Source organism: Venturia canescens, chromosome 9 (assembly GCF_019457755.1).
Source record: "Venturia canescens isolate UGA chromosome 9, ASM1945775v1, whole genome shotgun sequence".
NCBI classification, from domain to species: domain Eukaryota; kingdom Metazoa; phylum Arthropoda; class Insecta; order Hymenoptera; family Ichneumonidae; genus Venturia; species Venturia canescens.
The window spans coordinates 15,338,548-15,359,003 of NC_057429.1; the positions used below are offsets into that span (position 1 = coordinate 15,338,548).

General features: G+C 41.7%; 1 protein-coding gene across 7 annotated transcripts in view; it reads right to left on the reverse strand.

Annotated features, from left to right (window-relative positions):
• The window catches only part of LOC122415511 (lachesin-like), a 165,053-nt gene that overhangs the window by 57,062 nt on the left and 87,535 nt on the right, over positions 1-20,456 (reverse strand). The gene's annotated exons all lie outside the window — the stretch shown is intronic.

Sequence of the window (20,456 nt, forward strand, 5' to 3'; positions counted from 1 at the left end):
ATGCGCAAAATTTAATTGTCGAAATTTTACAATGCGTATCGAATATTTAAAGAGCGAAAAACGAATTTCCTGATTGGGTACTTCGACTCCTAATAATTGTTTGAACATCAAAATTTTTTGTCAAAAAACGTGCTTTTGCAAAATTTACGCGCAAATTGTTTCGTAGAGACGATCTTGCGGGAGAAATTATTTTCATGTCAAAGAATGCTTTTTCCTTACTTTCTCGACAAGTAGGACCAAAGCATTTTCGAAAAAAGTGCATTTGTGTGATATTATTCGATAAATCCAAAGAGGTTTCGGGCTGCAATCCAATGGTACTTTTGCTGGGTGTAGAAAGGTTTTAAAAAGGGGGTGGAAATAGGAAGAATAAGAGGAACGATGCTTTTGTGAAGGAAATTTATCGTTCCCAAATATACAGTAAATCAGGAAAGCCCGACTAAGGCAATTCGTCGAGTTTCAGTCGAAAATAGTACGATTTGTCAAGTCTCATTCCTGGGAGGATTTTCAGGGATCCTGCGCACGGGTAACTGTGTCACAGCCTCTCTCCCATTCCTCTTGCCCCAATGTAATCGAGGGAGCGAAATGTTTCTCGGCACACCCCCGCAGCTCCGAGGCTCTAAAGGAAATTTTGAATCGAGATATTATTCTAGATATATTACCCATTTTCTTTTCTTCCAACAAATATCGAGAGAAATGGCTGAAAATAATACGCGAGATTTTCACATACGAAGACAAATTAAGATGAGAAAACGATCTGTCATTTTATTGCTATTCTTCATCGAAATTTTTCCGTCGAGCAGTTTGTGTTTTTAAGACTTTTTATACCAAATATTTCATTTTTTCTCCCGAAAAAGTAAAATAATGTAAAAATTCGTTGAAATTTTTTACCAAATTTGTGAAAGAAGAAACGTACCTTTGAAAAATTGTCGTCGATCGCTACACATTCGTTTGACGGAATTCTCGAAGCCCTTGCCGAAGAATTGGTCTCGAAAGAGTTTGGAGTGGTGACAGAATACAATTCCACGATACGAAAGTTCCCAGGGCGGGATAAAAAAGTGGCTCCGTTCAATAAGACGCAATTAGGGGCAATTAGATCTCCCCCTTTGAGCTATTGTGCTCCATTTTCAGGCAAGTCAAGCGAGACACATTCGTGAAAGAAAGAGCGGTATCGTCGAACATCGAGGGGAAAATGAAGTTTCCCCTCATTGATGGTTTTTTATTTATCTATTTTAGTGCTTCCTCTTGAAAAATGGAGAGAGCACAAGAAAATTACAAGATCGGGGGTGGATTTATTAACGGCCCTCGAAGGGTGCGAATGCATGCGGACATCAGTCTAACTTTTAATGAAGCTTTTACGGTTCTTATAGCCTCTATTTTCCTCAGACGTTTTCCCTTATAATTTCTGTTCGTTTTTTCCCTCATCTCGTTTATCGTTCTCTTCTCAGGGCGATGAATATTTGATTGGCTCGACAATGGTAGTACAAGCACATCGAAATTACGCTTCTCGCCATCATCTTTCGGAAATTTGTGAAGGAATTTAAGCCGGCTGATGGTTTTCCGCACCGAATCAAGTCTCATCAAGCGACCAGAGTTTTCAACATCCGTTAATGATTCTCGGTATAAGTAATACCTTAATTTACATATTAGAGTATCATACGCCGAACGCTTTGCCATTAAAAAGCGCCACGTAGAAACTTTCTAGGAATTAACGTTGTACCAAACTTTTTTACCGCTTGTTTCATTCGATTGTTCATTTGGAGGGTCAAAATAGAAGAAAAAAAAATTTAATTGAAGACACGCTCGAAAAACTAAATCGTAAAGTTATCAAGCATACTTGATGATTCTCTCGAATATTTGATATCAGTTGGAACGCCGGGCCTTCGAACGTTACACCGGAATTAATTAACGTGACGACGACAAAGTTTTACTCTCGTGGAAAATCAAGCTATTCATTCTGTATTGGAACAGAGAACGTGTCATAAAAAAAATAATGATCAAAGTGTGCAATGAGAATGTAGAAAAGTTTTATATTCAAAATTCAACCGTTGTGAATAAAATAATTACGAGTTGTGCGTAAAATTTTTATTTTTATTTTTATTATTTTCGTGGTCATCGTAGAAAAGTGTTACGCACTGCAAAAAGTCGACGAATGTTAAAACATCAATCGGTCCAAAGAGCTTTTTTGTTTTTCACTCCGCGAAAAAGTTCACAGTAAATTGATCTTGTTGCAAGGGAAAGAAAAAGCTGCGAGTTCCGTAGAAATCCGTTATCGCGTTCTCCACGAAAAATCCTGTCGAGCTGTTAAGCGTGCACTGCACGTAAAATTTTCGTTCTTTAACATTCACAGCTTTCTCTTCCTCGAAAAATCCCCCATCCCTCTCAACATCTTTTCAATTTAACTTTCTTCCTGCGAGAGTGTGTTACAGAAGCGTGCGGCGCTCTTTTTCACGAATTCAGTCAAAACGACGAATCGAAAGAAAGTCTCGCGAATTCGAGAGGCCTTTCGGGCAGACATTCCAGCGAACAATGAAAAATGTACGCCGTCGACTCTTTTTAACTCTTTCGTACGTATTTATTGTCTGGCGGAGGCGCGATCGCAATTGTAAACTCGAAGCTTTTCGGCCCTCGAATTTTCTCATGACCAAAAAAAAAAAAGAAAAGCTGCGTCAATGAGAGAAAACAAAGGTTCAAAAAATCATGCTCGCTACAATCAAACTTTCTGCGAGTTCAGAAAAAATTTAAATCCGTTGAGAAGCTAAAATCCGACTCAAAAGAGTTGGCCGAAAAGGGATTCTCGAAAGAACCGCTTCCGGCCCAATTTTTCCGAAGGTCCACCAGCAGCAAAAATATTCAAGAGAAAATGTAAAAAGCCCTCGAATCCAATATCTCTGCCAGTGCCAACGCGGTTTCCTCCATTTTCAATAAAATTTCATTGACAATTGGATAAAAATGGTGGATCGCACAGTTTAGTGGTTATCGATGACGAAAGGGAGCAATCGCCGCCACAATTTATGGAGTAAAGATAGAAGGATGGGAATGGAAAACGTAATCATGGACTTAATCGGATGACGAATGATATTGCGCTCCAGGATAATTGTAAAATCATCGTAGAGAACGCGGGACACTCGCAAATCAAGCTTTGCTCCTGTAAATAATACTGCTTTTGAAATCCCGAGTTCGACTATGCAATTCGCATAATCGTTCGATCCTTATCCATGGTCGAATTTATTCGACGATATTTATCTAACTCCCGCACGAAGTGTGTGGCGCGGGACAAATTGAAAAATAAGTGTATACTTAAGAGAACAAAAACCGAAGATGCGAGTGGATAAGAAAAAGTTGCAGGAACAGAACGAGAAGAAGGAGACGAAGAAGAAGCGGGATAACCCGATGACGTCGAGAGCCAGGGTCGGATTTCCATTTTGTGAAGCATTAGCATATGTAATAACGTCGAGAAGGTAATATCTGGGCGTGGTGAGAGGATCTACACTACGGTGCTGTGAATTCCCATTGGTAATAAAGAGTTACCCTTACAACCACCACCCACCAAGCCCTATTTGAATATCTCTCTTTCTCTTTTCCTTTAATATTTGCCTCTCCCTCTTTCCCTTCCCTAGCTCCCTCCCACCCCGGCCCTGCTCTCTTTCTCTGTTGCTGTCTCTCTCTTGTGGCGAATCTCTCAGTATTTCGCTTTCTCTCACTGTCTCTCACTGTCTTGGTCCTTTTATCCTGGCGCACATCTCGCGCACATCCCTCTATATATTCCACGGAACACATTCCGTTAAGATCGAGCTCCAGGAGCCGTTGCTTGCACCGGGTTGCAGCTCGTGAACGATGAAATACGAGGATGTAAACTTCCGTCGCTATTACCCTGCCCCATCCTTCCAAAACTCAGAGCCTGCTTCCGCACCAGCGCACACTTCGTTTTGTCGCGCTTTCTCTGTTTCTCCATACATCTCATCTTTCTCACCATCTTCCAATGTCCTCCCCCCGCGCAATCTCTATTCGTCTTTCTTTCCCTTTCAATGTTGCTGCTTTCTCCCCAGTTTTACCCCTTCCGGTTCCTCCATTCTGGCATTCGGCTTCGCTTCCTCAATTTCGACGTGGGACTTACCGCTTACAGGGGAGTTTGCTCGCTTCGTGAAACACGGCGTCGAATATATCTGCGATTTGTGTCTGAGGTAGTTTTACATTTAAAATTAACCCTCGAGGATTTGCTTCCTGTTGGCTTTTCTCAGATGCCGATCAATATCTTGCTGATTGTTTAATTTTTCACATGGATTTGCTGCTAATTTTGTTTTGAGGCTTTTTGAACGCGCATTCCTTTCAGCCAATTTATTAGGAGTGGATAAAATATGCAAAAAATGTGGCACAATAAATTCATGCATCATCGTAGCTAAGGGAGATGAAAAAGGTCTTGAAAATAGTGAATTGAAACCACAAATATGGGTGGCCAGTCACTGTGACTAAATGCCCATGCACGTGTACATAAATTTCACGAAGGGGGATCGTCTGAGGGTTCTGGCAAAGCGAGAGACTTTTGCCAGCAGCCAGCCAGCCAGAGAAGTCTCGTACGTTATGACGGAGCACCCTTAGCAGGTTGCGCCAGTCGTTTTCTAGTGTAAGATAAACGAATAAAATGCAGACTCGTATGTATATATGTATGGAGTGTGCGAGTAAATAAGTGGATAAAAAGAAAAGAATGCGAAAAGAGAGCGGAGGTGCTCAACGCCAACGAAAGAGAAGAGGCTGGAAGCGAGGGGCAGGAAAAGTGTGGCCAGGAATTACGAGAGGGATATCGTACGAGCGGAGATAAAGTTAAACGCATATTATTTGTTTCTCGGAGATAGAAAAGCACACGTTGCGAGCTCGACGTGGCACAAGCCCGCAACAATTTTCGTCGGCCGCATTTTTTATGAGCTTCTATGTTTTATGGATAAATATGAAATGGCGTAAAACCAAAAACAAGATTTTTCCTTCTGGGGAATGAGAGACGAGTTATTCTCGAAGAAAAAAAATAGTCCACGCGAATCCATCTTACGAAACACGAGGAATGAGAAAATTTGGATCAAATGATGGCTCAAGGTTTTGAGAGGGATAGCAATAAAAGTGCATTATTTCAATAACCGAACCGATTTTTCCGAGTCGGTGGTTCACGACGACAGGAAACAACATCCCCTGGCATCCGGCCAGCCCGTGATGCTGGGACTAAAGAAATTCTGGAAAATCTTCCCTGCCTCGCGCGCCCCCCCCCCCCCTTGCAAGCCTCCCACAAGCCCTTCCTCTCAATGTTTCAGCCTGCTCCCTCGCCCCAATAATCGGATGTGTTCCTGCAGTGTTCCTGGCACAATGCAGTTATCCACTTCAATGAATTTATCCTTCTGCGCGACCGAGTTATCCCTCTCAACATTCTTCCATTCCCTATTCCTCTGTCTTCTCAATATACGGACTATTTCTTACTCGAGAAAGGACGCAATTTACACGGATTTACGTGTGTAGCCTCGTGGCTTACGTCCATCCATTTTTCGTCGTTCGTATGCACTCATGTTTATAGATATTCGTATATGAATTTCTCTCCTGCTTCAACCATAATCTCATTTCAACATTTCCGTTTTGCAATCTCTTACTCCACCAGCCAGAAATCCTCTTCCTTCTCGAAGACAAAACCACGCGACATCGCAGTCGAACGAAGAAGTTTGCGGTTCTTTCTTTCTTCCCTGCTGTACGAGAAATGCTATCGAGGTGCAGAGCAATCACTGCGAATTTTCGGAAGCAGCTCGTAAGAGAGCCGAGGCTGCATTCAGTTTTTATGGAAAAGTCCAGCTCAAAATGGGACAAAGAACCGAATGGAAGGCACGGAAATGGTTTTCCTTAAATTCTGATAATTTTAATCCATCGTCGATCTGGTATGCCGAGGAAGAAGTTATATACTTGAAAGTTTTTATTCTTTCAACAAAACATCTGATTACCTCGGCCTTCCTGCTCCCAAGAGTTCTTTGATGGACCATCTCGCCCCAGGGAGCCATTTCGCCCGTTCTTCCCCTCGGATTCTCTCATTTCCTCCTCCTCTGCGTCCTGCACAGTGAAACCCGCTGGAAACTTCAAATTTGGCGTTTTCCGAGGCCACATTTTCTCAAACGACACTTGGAGCGACGGCTATATACGGGGGAGAGATTTAGATGCGTTGGAAAAGGTAGTAACGGCTGCGCTGTATATTTGAAGTTGCGAGTCGCCTTCGTAACTTCTAAGACCGGAATTAAAATTCGTCAGCGTTCTAAAAGCTCGCCGAAACGGTTCACGATTTCAAAAACCCTTCTTGTGGGATTATGCTTTCTCCGCTGGTTTTATGTAATTATTTTTATTCCTCTTTTCTATGAGCTCTATTTCTCAAGCTCGTAAAAACGAACAGAATAAAATGACGACACTTTTTCAAAGTTTATTCTCCGGATGAACCGACGAGTCCATTGAAAATAATGGAAGAAATATTACGAATTTCTCGTTTTCAATTCAGTACTCGTTTTCTCGAGTTTTCATTTCTCGTCGTCACTCAAAATGAGATCTCACGTAAATAATCTAATTCTACAGATCGAATGAATTTTAATTGAGGGATCTACCCTGATTAGAATTTTCAAAAAATCGATTTTTTTTTTATTTTTTATTTTTTTCGAAAGGATGCATGTTTAAAAGTTTCATAGTCAAATTTTATAAAGATCTGACCAGCTTTTTTGGACGGCTTGTTGATCAAATTTCCGAAACTATTGAACCGATCCTTACCAAAATTTTGCCACATGTTCGTTATGATCATAGCTATAGCGCGTATCATACGAATTTTGAAATTTTGAGTGAAACATTTACCTATTGAAACTAAAACCATTTTGATTTTTTTTCTCCGATTCCAGAGATTTTATCAACAGCGCACACACATCTTTTTTCAAAAAAAATTATCTTTTTTTTCCCCGTAGACCCCTTAATTAGATCCAATGAAACGAACATTCGAACCGATTCCACCGACCGTTAATGAGCGTGAAATAACTCCTTTCTAGAAATGACCATTCTTCCTGTAAAATCCTGTGCATTCGAAGGATATCAATAAATTTGTTGAGTACAACAAATTGATCTTCTCGTATTTTTCCTTCCTCAGCGACTCTTCAAGAATCCTTTCATTGGTTCGTCGAAATTTGATGTTGTCAGTAAATTGACGATGAACTGCGAGGTAAAAAAGAGAAAGCTTGTAAAAAGTTTGCGGTTTTTTGAGGCGCGGAGAACACCGACACGGAGGATATTTACGTGTGTGTGTATGACGTGACTGTAGGTGATTTTGCTCATGGGACTATTTCCCGAGAGTGCTGTGGGAATTCGAAATTTTCGCGAATCGTGACCGCGACCATTCGTTCGCTCAAACGTCAACCACTCACCTATACAAATTTATATGCGCCATAGATATTTTTAAGTGTGCGTATGTGTACGTACATGTGCGTCACCAGGGAAAAAGAGGACTTGAATGACGCGTTCGTGAAAAGGCACTTGGTGGATTGAGGCTACGAAACGAGGCTCTATTCCTCGGATATAGGTTCGATATACGCATTCGTGTCGGTATGTGTTCGGGACCATTTCGCGTTTACGGAACTTCGTTCATGACGATAACGACTACGACGAGGTCGATAAACCTTTGATATTGGCGAATTCTGGTCAGCCAAGTATTGCATTATGTGAATCCATATCTCATTCGCATTTGCGTTGAGAAAAATCGTACAGAATGTGATCCGTCTGTAAACTTTCAAGCCTCGAATTTATTCGATCGAGATTGTAGTCGAGAGAATCGTTTTTTCTCTTAAACGTCTTTATAACTGGATTCTTCGATTTCTTTTGCGATGGCGACAAGTAGGGATACTTTGGTATATTTAATGACGTCCCATCGCATTTATCGGTTTCGTATCCTCTCGGGACACCCTTTATATGTACGGAGCAATATCCAAAATGTTGTTTTACGAGAGTTAAACCCGGCTGTTGGGTTTGTTCCAGAGATTCAACGGCATAGACCCATATATTTCCTATAACCTCTTCTCGCCCAACTTTTATCGCATATACCTCGGTCTATGTGTATATCGAACCCCGAACCCAATATGTTGCAGGTATATTTTCGAAATCTATCGCCCGATGGGTGATAATATTACATTGTCGAGAAAGAACGTCCTCGACGTGGCCAGGCAAATGGCCTGAAAGACTGGAAATTTCGTCTCGAAAAAGGCACATTAGCATGAGCTTTCTGGGAATTCATTAGATATTTTTATCCCTCGTTCCTCATTAGTTGACAGTGGAGAAATTTAAGCTAATTCATGCACGAAACGATTTTCTTAAGAAATTCTTTAAATTTACTCAGAATTTCAATGGGCAGTCGACTGACGCGCATATCAAATTTTGAGGGGTTCGCCTTATGGGATATTCGAGTAAATGTATTTAAATATGAAAAAAATATACAGGGTTATAGGGACTATGCGTAAAAAATCGTTTATCTTTTCATATTACGAATGAACGCTTTTTACAAAGTTTATAAAAAAGTGAACAGTAACGAAGATGTGGGAAAAAATTCGAGACGATTGACTTATACCAGTAATAAAGGTGTATTACGTTAAAAATTTAACGATATTGGTAATGATGAGCACTCGTATAACCTCACATCTGCTTATTTCGGTATTTTGTTTCTTCTTGGCTTGGCCCATTCCTGTCATAGACTTCAGTCTTTCTATTGACACTTTTTTCTTGATCCATTTCTCTTTGTGTAAAAATCGACCCAATTTAGACACCCATAAAATACAATCCTACGGGCATGATCTACCGTAACCCTCTCGGACCGTATGTTGCTTTTACGCAACACGCGCTTCCAGGCCCAATAAAACTGCATCGGTCAGTAAAGTCGGGGTTCTAACTGCCTATTTCCATCAAGCAAGGTTAAATTGCACCTTAGATACTCCTAAACCAAGAGATAAACTGCTTTAACCCGTCGAAATATCAATATGAAGTCGGCGTTTCATGTTGAGTTGGCGTTGTGTGAAAAGGTGCTTTAGTTATCGCAAAGGAAAAGTTAGTACACATTTTTTTTCGAACTCCAAACGTTATTTTCTTTCAAAGGGAAGCTAATATGACGTAGTTAAGGTATTCGGTGCTAGATTCATTACTAAATTTTCCTGATTTTGTTCCTCAAGGACCTGGTTCTGCGCGCAGCGAACATTAAAAAATTCATATTTCCCAACAAAAAAACTGAAATGTCACAATGGATTCGGAAACTAGAAAGTATTTTGAGATAAAATTATGAAGGGAATCATTTTCCGTCAACGCGAAATAGGTCTCGGTCTGAGAGGGTTAAGTAACGCGAATGAATAAAATTTCTCTGGAAATTGAAAAAAGGCGATAAAGCACTTTACTTTTGATCGCGCTGAGAGTGTATCGTTCTATATATAAACTTAACGTATCAAACGGGTGCGAGCAGGTTCTCTGTGGCTCGGATCAATATCCTATCATTTGCATTCCGTATACGGAGCATGTTGAATTTTGCGATTTGGAGTTACGGGAGTTTCCGATATCAGCGAGAATTTCAATCTCTTCACGGTCAGATAGGCCGAACGGGAGCTCCGCATGCTCGCGTTTCGACGAATTCAAGCCAGCTCGCGTGGTGCGAGGACGCTTTATCAAATCGTCAATCGACCAGTTCATCAGCATGCATTTGACAGAGCTTCTCTCAAATATATTTATATTTATTTCATTCGAGAGAATAAATTCAACGATTGATTTACCCATCGGCCTAATGAACTTGCTTATTAACCTATTTTATTTTCAATGCAAAATCTCAATATTATACATCTCGCTGTGTAATTTCACTCTAATGAGATTAATTATCTAACGTAAACCAGGAAAGCTGTTCATGCTCCATCATTGTGGAGCATCTAATAACCTATACACCGAATACTATTCGGTTAATCGCACCAATGAAAACTCTTTGAGCTCCCTAATTTTTAGCACATCAATAAGAAGAGCGAACAAATACTCGACCAAATGGGAGTGAATTTCGAGGAATTGTAACGTATATCAATTTTCCAACATAACCAATAACAAAATGAAAGTTCGATGATCGAACGATTCCATGTTGTATTCTGTTATATTAGCGCTCATCAGGTCGACGAGTGCTTTTGTATTTTTATCAAAAAACCATTGAACGAATTTTTCAAACATTTAGCTCGTTATATCGAGTAGTGTATCACGCTAAATAATTACTTTACCTTGCACTAGAAAAAGTTCGTAATTGGCATTGTGTAATGGTTCCATGTTTTTCCCAATCCAATTAAGCTTTCAGAAACAAAGTGAGTTAAATTTGAAAAATGTTGAACCAACCACGGGAAAAAATCGTTGAAAATAATCAAGATACAAAGCCCCTTTTTTAAGGGGCTTTGTAACGATGTGAATACGAAGGAGGTTCGTTTTCCATGCCTAGATTCCGTACAATTTTAGTCGTTTTGCTCTCGAGGAATAGCATTTCGTACGCACCCGTCGCTTAAAACGTTATATCGCGAGAGGGACGAGATTCCATCTGGAAAACCGAATCTCAATCGTGGCAAAGGAACGTAAGAAATCATAGTGGAAACTTGATATATGTCAAAGGTGCATGCAATATAACACTTATGTACACACGAGTACATAGAAATGTGCATATAAAAATATTTATATATGTGTACTCCAGAGGGGCAGTATGGAACATGAATTCCCGTGGGGAATTCACCTTTTTGAGCACTTTGCTCCATAAAACGAAGATACAGAAGCAGAACTGCCAGAAATACCGCGATATTTCAGGGGAAAGGTATCGAGTTCCTTGCGAAAGCCCTACGAGAATCGTCTCGGTACATTTATACAAAAATCCCTCGGTCTAACCATCGTCCGAGATACTTTGGCCGGCCGGAGACGTCGTCAAACCGTATATTTTTCAAACACTTTCTATTCGATGACCATACGAATGTATGCGGAGTTGAATCGAGCCACTAATTGTCTTCAATCTTGAAAAATTTTACGGTAGTTACAGACCTAAATATTGACAAATTGTTAAATTCATCTTTACATTGGGTTTATCAGTGCTTTTTGAATTTAATAGGTTTTTTTTACCGAGCGTTTAACCTCCATCCGTTCGCTTCAAGCTCATGTGATCCGTGCCGTTCACACCTAACGACCAGTCATCCGTCGTTGCAGGTCGTTTTTATCCTACAACATACTTCAGCAGCCATCGTATTGAGCTCCCCGGAGGGATCTATAGTCTCGATCTAGTTACGGTGTTATCAAAACGACGAGAAAAAGAAGGGAGAGTCTATGATCGAAAGGAGAAGCCTGTTCTGGAGTGGACTCAATGGTTCTTGAAAGCCGGCCAGTGCTTGCTCGGCTCGAAGAATGAGGGCGGAAAACGATCGAGAGCGGAGAGCCGAGGCGAAGGGGGAGGCTGGAAATAGGAAACACGCGAAGAAATTGAGGAGCTGGACGACACAGAGAGAGAGAAGAAGGATAAAAAGAAATGGTACCAGGAGATAAAAGTGCAGGATGGAGAACAAAAGAAAGTAAAAAAATCGTGGAGTCAGAAGGAGCTTGCAAAGACGAAGAAGTAGTAAGAGAGGGAAAAAGAAAAAAGAAAGATGGAATGAGAGTCGATTGCATCGCGGTGAAGAGGAGCTCCAAGGGATGGCTTGCAATCGGGGATATATACACGCGTATCCTTCGAGACAAGACGCTCAATATCGGACTCTTTTTTCCTCAGGGTCCACTTTCAAGCCCTCGAGATGAGGGGGGTGTACAAGAGGCCGGAAGATTGCAATCATATATCCTATAATTTCTTCTCCCTGCTCCCCCTTACTTTCCCCTTCCATTCGATTCCTACTACAATTTGTCTATTGCTTACCAATAATCTGGAAAGCAAGAACGGATGATCGAACCATGTGTCATATCTTTCTCATTCCTTTTACTTTTGTTGATTCTATTTCTGTTGTCTAAGAATCAGATCTGGTTCTCTGTTTTTAAAACGACAGGGATTTTTATTTTTTTCTTCAACGATTTATGTTTCAGCGAATAGTTTTTCGCTCGTTCGTAAAAAACGTCGTTGTTCTAATTCGGTTGGGTTTCAATATTACTGAATTTCGAAAGAAACGAATATAAATTTTAATCAGTCGAGTGCTCAAATTTTTTTTCAACTATACTCCTGGAAAATTGCAGCTGGTTCTACACTTTTGCTACATTCACTTTTGAACTCTGTCATAGCAACAACTCGGTGGATGTAAATCACAATGTTGGTACGGTACAGCGGATGGTACTTTTGCTTAAGCAGACAAAACCGTTTTCCACGATATTATACTTAACGATATATAATGTTAAAAAGCCTCATAAAGTCGAGAAAATTTCTCATCATTTCGTACATTGTCAGAATATTGGAACGATAAAATATGCTCTTTCAGTATTTCCTGAATACTCGCTCTCTTTCATAAATACACATTTACCGGAGCTTTTATGTATGCCTCCTTGAAATCGTAATTTGAAAAAGCATACGACGACAATAATACTTGCATCAGTGAACCACAGACGTGCTCGAATGATATAGAAATGTAAGAGAAAATGAACGAGGAAGCAAGAGAGACAGGGTGAAAGGGATGGAAAATGGAAAAGGGAGATTTAAAGGCAGGAGGAATTGGAAGTACTGAATCTATGCGAGTCTCAGTGGTACAATAAAAATGTAATGAACAATGTACGAGTGCAGATACATAGGCAGAGTACAGAATGTTGAACATTGAACATAAAGAATTGTCGAAGTGGTGGGGACACGCCTCCACTCTGTATTATCCATACTTTAATCATACTTTTCCCTCAGCTTTTTCCTTATCTGTACATGATGGATCATGATGAATATCGTGTTCTATGTATTCGTCGCGAGTGCCCATAATTCCAACGGTGATAATCCACTGGGTCGAGTTCTAAAGATCAATTAATCAAAATGGAAACAACATTATCTTTTACAGGAGGACATAAATCCGACGATTGCAGTGACAGCTCTCTCTCGTTCTGAGAAAACTTGAAAGGGCTGAGTTTGAGGATTGAAGAGTTGTACAGAGGGATCGTGGCACTACTGAAAACTTATCACCTTTCAGCTCACTGAGTCGGGATTGTTTCCGCAAGCATTCTTTCTCCGCTTCTTCTCTTTCGCAGTGCGCACACACCCATACCTTCTACATATATTTCCAGTGAGGAATAAACGAAAATAAAGCTGACCTCACTAATCTTAATTCCGAGAAATCGGTGACGATATAAAGTCGTGCGCCGGGAAGCCAAATCTTTCTTGAGTTCTCTCCGCTTCGCGCTGCAATGCTTCCTTGGACGAATGTAGAAAAGTGGTGCTGGAGGTTCCTTCAGCACCACGGGAACTATAAAGAAAAGGAAAGACGAAAGAAAAAGGTGGGAAAAAAACAGAGATCCTGGCGAGTCGAAAGGAGCGTTGGAACTCGAAGAAATGTAGCGCCTTCAACTGTAAGCAACGCGTATCTCATGCCTCACCTTCACACTCTCTTCGCTCCCTCCCCGCCCTTCTTCCCAAAAGCGCGATACTCGTTCCTACTGTCCCGGAGACGTAACTATCAGGGTCGAGGGCAATTTGTTACACGTCAGATTTCAATGAAGTAACAGGCTTTTTTTATCGTGACTCACCCCAATCTCCAGTCCCACGACTTCGCTCTCTCTTTTTCTAACTGGCAATTCTGATGCCTCCGGGGGTAAAGTCAACAGTCCTCTTGAGAAAACGTGAAAAGAGGTGGCAAATCAGACGCACGACAGACTGCGTTCCTTCAACATTTCTTAGCCATGGAAAAATGACAATAAAGACATTTCACTGAAGTACATAACACAATTACAGTAACACAACGTCTTCTGATTCGGTGCCACGACCATCCGGAAGTCCAGAGAAGGAAACAGCTTATCAGCCTCCACTGCGTCTAGATACAATCAAGGATTGCCGACCCACCGCAGCCATCGTAAATACAAATCGACCTAATTGTGAGCAATCACTCTCATTTCCTTACCTTCGATAAACCTTGGCAAGAGTTATTGACCATGGATATTGATTGAACTACAGAGAGTCGAAATAAAGGAAAAGATAATGGAGTCCTGACAGAAGAATTTTAAATGTGTGATTAAGCAATTCGTCAGTATTTTATAATTCATGTGTTCTCCCCACAGACCCCATAAGGATCAGTGTTTATAGTACAGCTGGAGGAACAAGATACGAAGGTATCGAGAGAGGAATTGATAATGGAGGAGCCGGGGATGGGAAGGACAAGATCGCCGTCGATGAGGGGTTCAAACAGAGGACTAGGAATTCTCTGTGTGGCTGTCACTAGGGTATGCAATGGAAAATCGAATCAGGTTTCCCCATTCCGAAGCAGAGCTACGGTTACATTGGGTATTCTCTTCTCCTCTTGAGTTCCCATTGAACGACTTTTGTATTTGCGGTGATTAAATTCGAATGAATTTGCTGTCAGCTCAGCCTCCTCCCTACCCAACGCGCCATCTCTCTTCCCTTTTCTCTTCCTCTCTCTGTCCTCGCTCGACCAGAGTCTGAAGGGGGGAGGAGGACAGAGAGGGAAAGCGAGGGCATGAAGCGTGTTGCACGTGTATTTCGAAAATTTATAAGGCGACCTGAAGGCACGACAGGGGGATAAATACAAGTTCACTACGATGTGCGAGGGAACTCCGAGCGAGCACGAACGATCGTTACTAACTGTCGCAGTGGCTCGGATGACCCAACGTGCCCAACCAAGAGAGCCGAAGATATAGTCCAGCCGGAGGGAGAGGAAAAAATAAACGGCACGAATAGCAGTCCAGATGAAAAGTGATTCAGATCCAACTGCGAACATGAGCAAACTCTCGAACGCAGCTTTCTGTATTTCTAGGCCCAGGAATCCAAGCTATAAGTTTTACTCGAAGTTAACTCTCTGCGTCTCCGATCGAAGAGAAACCAAAGACTGACTTGAACTGCTACGAAAAGCCGTAAAAATCAGATGTGGCCAACGTCATCCGAAGATGGTCCATGAAGTCAGGGTCACACGTTTTTTTCTTCTGAGGTACATTCCCTTCGACAGCCAGAGAAAATGCACTTGGATACTCGATGAAATGCTGGACTTTTACCATTTTCTCGATCGATTTGAATGCTGGGACAAAGTCAGACGTACCCATTCCCTGAATGGTGTTCCATTATGGGAGCGTCCTTATAGCGAATTACCGGATTAGCGAAAAACTCTAACCCGGACATTTTGACTGATGAACGCGATGACATGACAGACGTTTTTGCTCTGTCTGCTTTTTAAGTAGCGATATTTTCGAACTTCAACAACAATTAGGGAGCTAATACAGAACCCCATGGATTCGTTGTCAAGCCAACCGTGACGGAGTGCCATTCTACCGGTGCAAGTTTTCCCTTGATATATAGCCCCATGTTCCCGGCGCAACTGCGTTCACATCAGCGCTCCTGTTCGCGAATCGCAAGAACGAAATTCCTTAGCTCGTTCATCACGATGCATTTCTCCCGTTAGATGCATTAGGGGTAATTCCGGGAGAATAGCTAGAAGTGGTTCGCGATCATCACCGTTCTTCGAGAGTTCTCTATTGCAACTGTTATATTATCACGGAGTGTAAGGACCAAGAAAAGCGGAAGCAAGCCCAAGCACCGAGGTTATAAATTCTTTGAGGACTTGCTCTATAGCGTTTTCCTTCTTCTCTTCGCTCGCTACGCGAAGAGAGCGTGGAAAGCTATTATCTCAATTGATACCGGCTCGCCGATAGCACTTCGATCCATTTGGAAAAGTTCGCTTCTGGCCTACTTGCTTCTCCGCCCTCCATTTATCCCGGAGAGATAATCACGTAGCGAGTGAGGATCCTCTTTTAAATCATAGGGATTGAGCATCAGAAACAGCTTAGGAATTATGATTCGTCGAGAGAGTGTAGTGACGCAATTGCTGCTCGGAAGATCACTGCTCTTAGCAAACAGTCGATGTCAATCGATATCCCTCAAGTATCTTATGCAAGTTATGAAAAGTTCCTACTTCAGGATTACCCAATCAAGTGGAACATCGGAAATGGACTGTGACACCAAAATCCCAAGGACTTTACTGCGCGCCCAGCCATCATTGAAACGAAGATTTGTGGCAGACGAGTTAACGCTATTTCTTGGTTATCCGTTGTTCATCGCGATCGTTTCGAACTCGACAATGACATACAGTTTTACCAAGCTTGGTTAAAACACCTTCGTGTGATTCAGGCTGTATATACCGCAAACCAGACTACTCCTTGTTGCCAGGCCATTCCTTATCCGAGACTCGGTGGGCTGTACGACTATACGGACCCTCCCCAATAAATCCACGGTTCAATTAAACTAAGTTTAAGCGGAAGTCCCGTACAAAGCTTCCTATAGTTATGTACAACGTACGAAATACGCGTGGTGCTAAATCAATTATCGAAGTTGTTCGAACGACCCGACTCACCTACACGTTGCATACATATTATACCCCATGAGCCTTGATAATCAGGCAACACCCAAACTCTCCACGGACATCATACAATACATAGCAACTCAGAAGCAGAGTGGCGTGCATGAAGAAAGCTCCATGCTCTATCCAGGTATACAATTGTCGGTGGTTCTATTGTTATTTACTGTTTCTCGAGCAAATAACATCATAGCGAAAGGCGGTTGGGGGGAGATCATCAGCTGCACCGGTTTCACCGATGACCAATGATACCATGCATTGTCTTATCAATCCTGTGTTAGCATTTATCCCTCATTCGTATATCACGTGGTCTCTCTACAGTGTTTCAACCTTCACTTAACCGCACTCGCTCGTAGTTCCCGAGGACCGAAGACCCAAAGTCGTACAAGCTTGCCGTCTATTATCTCAAGTACAGAGGGATCGCAAGTGTATAAGCGCTCTTGGAAACCTGCTTGGAATAACCAGTTCGTGAACACAACGACCTTTGGAGATCGACTCTCAGGGATACGTTACATCGCGGGGGAGTTAATACCAAGGAAGCAATATTCTGGACGATGAGAGACGGATCCAAGGGAGATGATTACAAGCTATCAAGGCTTCCAACCAACCGAAAACCACTGTCCAACTGTTCCTATTAGTGCGTATCCTCGGGTTAAGTTTGTAGTGATCCCACCAACACGCTTTAGTAGCAGAGGCTCCAATTAAAAATGCCTTTGTTCAGCTTGGGCTGGATATTTCCAAAAACATAGAGATATTATTTTCAGGATTATAACAAAATGAAAACGAAGTTTAAGTTTATTTATAAATGGAATACGAAATAGACGCTTTAAAATTCAGCAGCAATGAGCTTCCGGATTTACCAATCATAGCCACAACCATCACTTTGTACTTCAATGTAGTCCATCCAATGTGCATCACATTATGTTCCTTCATTTCAAATTCTAGCTCTGAATTGTTATGCAGGTTAATATACTTTGGACCCTTTGATCTCTCAAATGGACAAAGCAACGATAACTCATTGGATTTGACCAGAGGCGATCCCCGCTTTTGTGTACCCGAAGCCTACAGATTCAACAACGTTGATGCCTCGAAGTCCGTGTCTATATGATCGTTTCCCCCTATAATTCAACTAATGCAAACGATCTCAAGCGTAGATTATCTCTATCGTCGGCTATGTTTTTCCCCATAAAAAGTACAAATTCGTTCCACTTCAAAGCACTTTCACCCTTCGACGACCTAATCAACATCAAAAATTTGTTTGAAAAATCGAATCAAGCGGAAAAGTACTTTTGAAGTGGAATCAAAGCACTGACGTGACCAGTGCAGGATTATGCAGTATCGTATATACGCTCCCACTGCTCAATAACCGCCGGTGTAACTTGTGCCTGCACCAAAGCTTTTGTGGCCATCCAGTGTGCATAGCTTGACCTGTTCATTGGCCGCACGAGAACTACCAGTGCAACCGCGCTCCAAGTTGTACAACGGCTTTCCGCAAAACCTCGAAATCCTCGCGAGCTCTTTTTGGTATACTTTGGTATACTATAACCCATCCATCATATGTGTAAATACTTCATACCGTGGAGTTTCGTCTACAGTGATCTTTTGGCTGAACTTTTCAATCCGAGATGATCATGGATGAAATTTTGAAAGATAAAGTCAAGTTTTTCCTCCGTGATGGCGTTGTTACAGCGGAGAATCATTCAGATACCGACTGCAAGGTTATCTGCAGTTTCATTTTGCCTAATCTGCGAGATACTCGAGCAAGAAAGAAACAGACGCTGGTTTTATATTCTCAACGCTGAACACGATCACCATGTCTCTCCAGGGGTCCATGCAACGCTGGCTGCAGCAACGTACTTTTTTTTAAGGTTCAAGCAACTTTGAGTGATTCTTTAACTCCAGAAGTCGAGCCCAATGAGTAGTCTTATCAAAATTTTAATTGTTGTGAAACTCTGGAAAACTCGGGAACACTGCCGCTTACTTAGCGATCGATGTGGGAGGCAGTGCACGGTTAAGCGGTCACCCAACTATTGGTCTCGCCGAGGCCACTTAACATGAAAGATTGCTCGGGCCGCACATCGACCACACACCCATCGCCGTTGGTTCAACCTGATTGGTGTAATCTATCCCACGAGATTCTACACAGAAAACGTATCGCTGCAACCTCTGCATCGTCATTGTTAGATGACAAAATTTAAGAAGAATCTAAAATGTGAAATTTTTCGTGTTTCTACAGATAGTAGTTGTAGCTATTGAGATTTTATGCATAAAATGAGAGACAAAACCGATTTGATCGGCACAGAAACGTCGAATATGACTTGCCTCCGTTGCTAGAGATTAGAGCTTCACAGAACGTGCAGTAGTTTTTCCTCGGGACAATTCATCGTCCAGTTCGCGGGAGGAAAAAGTAGGCCAACGTAGGATATTTATTTTTGTTTAGTCAGTAGTGAACAGACTCGAAATGTACAAAGAGTAGAGACAAGCTCCCACGATAACTGTCTCGCTCGATGAAAGCGACGTTGAAAATTCAGACTCGCTGGCATTTATTACAAATACTTTTCCGCTCACGCATTTTCTTTTCTTCCTCTCGCGATATTTACATCCTTCTGCACAGACCTCCCTCGACTCCTTAACTTGTTCGTTCCGTTTTATTTCCATGAGAAATCCAACGGGAACGAAGCTTCTTTTTTTGGCGAACGGACGTCTGTGGGTACATTCATGTACTCAAATATTTCGGATCTGGAAAAACTTCTCATCGAAGCTCCAACAGCCCCATAGACTCAAACGCACACAAAAGCGTCGAAGTTCATCGAACCACAAAGTCAAATATGAATTTCTTTGAATATAATTCGAGAAATAATTCCAATAAATAAAATTTCCTACAATTTTTTAACGTCACTCGCAGAGCCTGGCTGCAAAAATGATCGGATCTATATCAGAAGGTTCCGATTTTTAAATTTCAGCTTTCCTCGCACACGCACACATATTTTGAGCTCTAAACATTGGCGTATAACAATGGCCAGTCTTGTGTTTCTCCACCATGGTGAGTTTTCCGAGGACGGATTTACCAAAAGGACTTCATTATTTACATACGGCCGTTGGAGGTCTTCCCTCTCACGTTCTCGATTAGAGGCGTTTCACTATGCGAACATCAATGAGGCATAATTTAACCTTGCGGGCAAACTCGAACCAGCATTAAAAATTCTGAACGAAGCATTGTGAAAACTACATTTTGTACTGTAATTCACGTGAATTTTCGTTGAGAAATATTTCTAATGAATTCGAGTATCGCATTTTGGATGTGGGATAACTGGTGAGGCTTCCGAATCCGTTGATGTTCTGCTAATTAGCGTTGATAGAATTTCTACGAAAATCCTGATCCACGAGACTATGAAGCAAGCATTTACAAAATGTATAAAGACCATTATTCGCATGTATACATTTCCCTGCAATTTCCAGAGCGAACTGTCGGCTTGCCAATTATCGACTTTCCCCGGGATTCGATATATTGGCCCTTTTTTCTCTCCATCCTCCGGCATAATTTCTCTCATTCAGGTTCGTTGGAGTATAGATTGTAAGGGAAGGGAACCTCGTTAGCAAATCGTGTGTAAGCTCAGGCAACATTATCCGGGAACAGTGATCCAATATAAAGCTTCAACGAATTTCTCGCTCTTGAGAAAAGTATTGGTTCATTCGATTGTGAAGTATATTGCTCATATAAAAGAACCTTCATTTATGCATGTGTGTTCAGCTGTTGGAGTTCTGAATACGAAGCATTCGCCGTTATTCAATGAAGGTGGTCGGCTTTTATCAGGGTTGCAGAGAAAATGTGTTTATCCTCGCACACGCGTGAAAGAGAAACAGTGACAAAATGGAACCAGAGGATACGAAAAGCTTTTTTTTTCT